Raw genomic sequence first — 7,230 nt, 5'->3', positions numbered from 1 at the left:
TACAGTCACTGTAAAGTAACTTCCAAAGAAACAGAAGTTACTGCATAACAGGTGTAAAACAAAGCATAGGGCAATAGATAGAGAGATTCTGAATGAAATGTGTTTGGCTCTAAAGACAGCAGTGCATGATGCCTTTAATGACTACCATAGCAAAAGATTAAAGGCTGTTAATGGCACCAAAATGTTAGTGTCCAGTCCCTAGCAAACGACACAGGAACTGAAACTCTGGATAGCAAAGCTAAAGGTGAAGTTCTTAACTCCATTTTCAAATGTTCTTTTTTAAAGGAAAACCCAGGACAATTGCCCCAATGTAATTACATTGGGGCAACCACTGAAAAGATGAATGAAATAAGTATTAGTGTCAGTGGTGTTGAGAAACAGCTGAAATCATTAAAACTGAACAAAGCTCCATGGCCAAATGGAATTCCTGTCTTATCCCATACTGAATTTATCCCCTCTTTTTTGTGATCTCTCAAAGGCCTTTGATTGTGTAAATCATGGAATTCTTTTAGATAAGCTAAATCATTATGGTTTGAGGGGGGCAGTGCACAAATGGTTTAATTCATACTTAACTGGAAGAATGCAGAAAGTTGAAATAAGTGATTCATGTAATGTTAAAACAACAGCTGATTCCTCAAACTGGGGGGCTATCAAGTACGGGGTCCCACAGGGTCCGGTCTTAGGTCCTTTACTGTTCTTGATATACATTAATGACTTACCATTCCACATTGATGAAGATGCAAAGTTAGTTCTTTTTGCTGATGATACAAGTATAGTAATAAAATCCAAAAACCAAGAACTAAGTGATGTAATTGTAAATGATGTTTTTCACAAAATTATTAAGTGGTTCTCAGTAAACGGACTCTCTTTAAATTTTGATAAAACACAGTATATACACTTCTGTACAGTAAATGGCACAACTCCACTAATAAATATAGACTTTGAACAGAAGTCTGTAGCTAAGGTAGAATTTTCAAAATTTTTAGGTGTGGCCATTGATGAGAGGTTGAACTGGAAGCAACACATTGATGGTCTGCTGAAACGTCTGAGTTCAGCTACGCATGCTATTAGGGTTATTGCAAATTTTTGTGACAAGAATCTCAGTAAATTAGCTTGCTATGCCTACTTTCATTCACTGCTTTCGTATGGCATCATATTCTGGGTTAATTCATCTTTGAGTAGAAAAGTATTCATTGCTCAAAAACGTATAATCAGAATAATTGCTGGAGCCCACCCAAGGTCATCCTGCAGACATCTATTTAAGGTTCTAGGGATCCTCACAGTAACCTCACAGTATTTATATTCACTTATGAAATTTGTTGTTAATAATACTACCCAGTTCAAAAGTAATAGCAATGTGCATAGCCATAACACCCGGAGAAAGGATAATCTTCAGTGTGCAGGGTTGAATCAGACTTTGGCACAGAAAGGGGTAAATTATGCTGCCACAAAAGTCTTTGGTCACCTACCAAACAGCATCAAAAGCCTGACAGATAGTCAACCAACATTTTAAAATAAATTAAAAGAATTTCTAGATGGCAACTGCTTCTACTCACTGGCTGAATTTTTAGATATAAATTAAGGGAGGAGAAGGAAAAAAAAAACTAGCTTAAACATATGTGTCACTCAGTATTTTGTGTAATGTAATATCTTGTACAGACATCTTATATTAACCTGACACGTTCCACATCATTATGAAGTATCGTATTCATGATCTATGGAACAAGTATTAATCTAATCTAACTATAATGTATTATAGATCCCTCGTACAAAAAATCATGCCCACTTTTTGGTTAAAGGCACAGGCCACACCTATCTACAAGAAATGTAGTAGAAGTGCTTCTCAAAACTACCATCCAGTATCGTTGACATTGATTTTATGTATCTTAATCAGGAAGACCTCATCAGTGCCAATGAGTATGGATTCCAAAAAACATTGATCATGTGAAACAAAATGCACACTTTTCTCACATGACATACTGAAAGCTTTAGATCAAAGCAGTCATGAAGATGTCATGTAGATGCAGTATTTCTTGATTTCCAAAAACCATTTTACTCATTACATCACCTGCACTTAATGTCAAAAGTGTGATTGTATGGAGCATCACCGGAAATTTGTGACGGGATTGAGAACTTTTTGGTAGGGAGGACAGAGCATGTTATCTTGGATGGAGAGTCATCATCATATGTCGGATGTAGAGGTAACTTAAGTTCCACAGGGAAGTGTGCTGGGACCCTTGCTGTTCACGTTGTATATTAATGACATTACAGACAAAATTAATAGTAAAATAGTGCTTTTTGCAGATGATGCTGTAATCTGCAATGAAGTATTATCTGAAAGAAGCTGCATAAATATGCAGTTGGATTTTGATAAGATTTTGTCATGGTGCAGAGATTGGCAACTTGTTCTAAATATTTAGAAATGTAAAACTGTGCACTTTACAAAATGAAAAAGCATTGTATCGATGAACCACTGTTAGAATCACCAAACTCGTGTGGATACCTGATGTAACACTCTGTAGAGACATGAAATACAAGGATAATGTAGGCTCAGTCATGGGTAAGGCAGATGGTAGACTTTGCTTTATTAGTAGAGTACTGGGGAAGTAAAATCAGTCTACAAAGGAGATTGCTTACAAACCACTCGTATGACCAGTTCTAGACTGTTGCTTAAGTGTGTGAGACTAACAGCGGATATTCAATGCATACAGAGAAGGGCAGTACAAATGGTCACAGGATTGTTTGAATCAAGGGAGAGTGTCACAGAGATACTGGAGAAACTGAACTGGAAGACTCTTGAGGATAGACATAGACTTTGTCTATTAACCAAGTTTCAAGAACTGGCTTTAACTGATTATTCTAGGAATGTACTATAATCACCTACATATTATCATAGGGATAGTGAGGATAAGATTAGCACAATTACTGCATACACAGGGGCATTCAGTCAATCATTCTTCCTGCAATCCGTACACCTACATTAATAACACATCCTGGACAAAATTATAAATCCCACAGAAAACAAAAATACATTGCATGTCCTTTCTTCATTACTTTTTGCAGTATCCAAAAATTAACCATCCAAACTCCATTATTATACTACAACACAACACAAAACATCCACATCATAACTCCTCATTTCCTTGGCCTTAATCTATACAGTATTTCCTGCACAGGTTGCCTGACAGCTTCTTGATCACCCTTTTTATCACATTCTTTGCCCTTTCTCTATACCATGAATATTGATCTGAGTGGCAATTAATCTGAAGCACCTTGAAATGGTTATGGATGTCCAACATGAACTATCACTGTTCTAGTTGACAATTGAAGCTTGATGTTTACTGGTGCTGTTGTCTCTATCATCTAGTATGGTTCCTGGTACCATGTCATGAACTTTCTGGTTTTTCCCATAGGGGTAAAAGGGCTTGGTAACATTACCTTTTACCATACTGTATACTATGGTAACTTTCCTGTGCACCTTCTCACTTCCTCTTGCCATTCCAAGGGTTTAGATTCAGTTTCTACACACACTTCCATACCTCCCTCACACCCCGGAAAAATTGCAATTTGGTTTCTTATCCTTACCAATCTTTGGTCTAATCTCTTCAAATGTTGAGGGCATCTCTTTCGCATACACCATCTCATAAAGAGATAAACCTGTACCAGTGTGAACCTTCGAGCTGTAAGCTGCCACAACAAATGATAAGTACATATCTCAGTCATTGTGGTGAGTATCCATATAGCAACTCACTATCTTACCAAAAGTGTGATGCACATATTCTGTTCTGCCATTAGTTTGCAGATGCAATGGACTAATTCTTAATTTCCAAACCTGTAGCAAATGACACAGCAGTTTCATCAAATCTGCTATGAAATTTGTCCCATTGTCTGTGATACCATCTCACGTACATCAGTCATGAGTAACCAACTGTTAACGATGGCTTTTGCCACAATAGTTGCTTGTTGATTCGGGATGTTGATCATTTCCACCTTCCATGAAAGTAGTCAATAATTGTTAAAAGATAATGGTTTCCCATTGGAGCCTAGTCAAGCAGATGTAGAATACACATCCCTATAATTTCAAATGGTTTTGTTGCTTCCGATAACCTCTTAAAGACACTTGCTTATGGCTCATCTGTTTTCTGTGCACACTGTACACAACTCTTTGAATACTGGTCCACATCCTTCTTCCTTCCTTTTCATTCTGTGACCCTCCAATTTGTTGGCCTTTAATTTCTGTGCCCAGATAGGGTGTGGTCATATGTTACCTTGACATTTCTTTCTTGAGCTTAGTTGGCAACATGTCCACTTTTTCCTGCCTTCCTTTCCATGGGTAAGATTCTGCTACCCTCCATTTTGTTGTCCTCTGATCTTCATGCCCAGATAGCATGTGGTCACATGTTTCCCTTAACCATTCTTCTCTGAGCTTAGCTGGCAACATCATACGTGATCCTAACATGACTGTCTTACATAATTCACTGTCACATACACTGAACTAAGGCTGCATCATGTACAGTTTGCTGTCAGCATCACCAGTTGGTGCTGCTTGCTGTTCAGTGCCTACACTACTGCTACCTTTCTGCTTGACCCACCTACATTTCCATGATTTTGACCTGGCTTATGCACAAATTAATAATCAGATTCTCTCAACCTCAACACCATTCTCATAGTTCTTCTAGAAGGGCCCTTCAACACCAGTAACCACTTCAGAGCTGCATGATCCATCACTACTTTGAATTACAGTTACTTCCCATACACTAAGCTGAGCATCTCCTTTTCTGTCATGGAATAGTTTTCTTCCCCACTTTAATCCACTGTCACAAACTGAAAGCCACAGGACATTCTGCACCATTCATTACCTGATTCAAAACAAGCTTTAATGCTTGATTGGAAGCATCACACGATAGCATAAACTCCTTCTAATAGTCTAGGAAAATCAACACTGGAGTTGATGTCAAAGCCTTCTTTAATATCTTGAAAGCGGTGTGGCAGTCCTTCATCCATTTGAATTTTATTTGTTTTTTCAACAGTTTCGTCGGTAGCTGTGCAGTATCTGTGAAAACTTTTACAAATTTCTTGTAATAATTGGAGAGCCCTAAAAATAATTGTAGATCTTAACCCATCCCAGCAACAGGAAAATCCTTTACAGCTTGTACCAAACTCAGATCTGTCCTCACCCCTTCTTTGCTTATCACACACCCTAAGTACCCTATTTCCTCTAGGGCAGAATGACATTTTTTCATATGTAATGTAAGATGTTTTACGTTTAATCCTTGTCCAGTTCTGCCCTATCTGTTCCCACCATTACTCCTATAATCCCACTGATGGTGCCCACCTGCCCCATTCTTACCACATTGAGGCTGTCTACATTGCCTCTGAACATGCTCTGATCATTCGCACTTATAACACTTCACATTAGTGGAAAATGCTCCTCACTCATTCCACACCTCTGGAACAATATCAGTTTCCTCAGATACTGCAGCCTACCTGACAGCAATTTTTCATGTCTTTCAAGGTACCCATTTGAACCCATCTAGATATACTGGATGACCAGCCACTCATGATCATGTCAATTGCACTATGTTTGGGTTCCTGGAGCATAATCTTATTCATCTTGCCATTGTCTCCAATTCACATTTTTGGACTCTGATCTCACATATTCTGTCTGCAAAACCTTCTAGTGGCTCACTGTGTCTCTTTGTCACACTACTTAGCTGCCTGTGAAAAATTCTTATGCTCTTTTATTTTTTATACAGCTGTAGGAGGCCAACCTTTAACTGTTTAAATGCCTCTGCTTTCCTCAACCCCTCTGTACACTTGACAAACACTTTCGTCTCCCTAATTAACCATAATTTGGTTACGTGCAGCAACAGAACATGCAGACAACCTTCTATCATTGCTGATAATTCTAGGTCATCTAAAAAATACATTACATACTTAGCTGACTTACCAGAAATGAGAGTAACTATGTTGGTGGCGGTCAGATCTGTCAGAGAATCAGACTGATCAACTAATGCTAACTGCTCATCCTAAACGACAATTTTCTCTAATAACTCAGGCTTGTGAACTCCCAATAGCACTACATCATTAAATAAAACATGCATTGCATCCTGAAATCCTGCATCCTGAAAATCCTGCATCCTAGAGTCTGTCATTGTGGAACCTTTAACCTCCATGTGTAATCAGGTACAACACAGTACAAATTCACACTACTCACACACTTACAATTACCACACAACAACTTTCACTCTATGCCTTATCAACAAAATCTAGATTCCGTACACTACGTAGCAGTGTGGTCATAATGGCAGCATGTGCAACATTCCACCAAACCTGATTGTGCACAAGGTGCACTATGCCCTAGCAGGTTGCAATGAGAACACATTACCACCTGAAAGTAGTGTTTCTTAACAGCACCCACAAAACTTTGATATGTATACTGACTGTATTAGTTTGACTAGCGTAACCTTCAACTTCCTATGCAGTCTCATCTACATCCCATTTCTTCAACACACACACAAGCAAACTCATCAGTTTGCTCACTCATCCCACTGTATGACAATTGCAAGCTGTGGCTATGACATCATGGTGTTTGGGAGCCAGACCTTCTGAGGTCCCCTGATGTTGACACCAGCATTTTGGATACCATCTGAAGTGGTATGGAGTTGTATGACAACTTCTGTTATCTGGGTTTGGGTCATGACAGTGTGGTAAGTTCATGGCAATAAACCACTGGTAGCCTGGACAGCATCAAAAGTTGAAACACTTTGTTAGCACTCACTCGACTACACTGGTAGTCAGTGAAGGTGCCAGCCACACCCTCTTGCAGCATGTGGTAGGGTTGGTGCATGGCATGGTGAGCTGATGGCTACTGCACTGTGATGTTTGCACCCAGGAGTGCTGACTCCAGAAGCTTATGCAGAGGCATGCGGCCCTATTAGTGGGTCATGACTGCCTAAGGTTGGAGCCAGCAGTGCCGAAGATTAGCAAGATGCCTGCAGGGGATGCCAGCTTCCAGTGGTGGTACTCGCCCCAGAAAGTGACAGGACATGGTGCTCAGGAAATTGCTTAGATAAGTGTGTCCCACTTCCAAGATGCAGTTCCTCTATTAATTCTATAGCAAATCCAACATTTTCATTAAACCCCTTTTTATTTTACTCCTCCTTGGTTTTGACTAGTTTGTTCCAGAGCTTTCACAATTCACCTCCAATCCCATCGATCTTGAGTGTG

This window comes from Schistocerca gregaria, chromosome 4 (assembly GCF_023897955.1).
Source record: "Schistocerca gregaria isolate iqSchGreg1 chromosome 4, iqSchGreg1.2, whole genome shotgun sequence".
In the NCBI taxonomy this organism is placed as follows: Eukaryota; Metazoa; Arthropoda; class Insecta; order Orthoptera; family Acrididae; genus Schistocerca; species Schistocerca gregaria.
The sequence above is the reverse complement of the archived record's forward strand: the minus strand, read 5'-3'. Positions refer to the sequence as shown.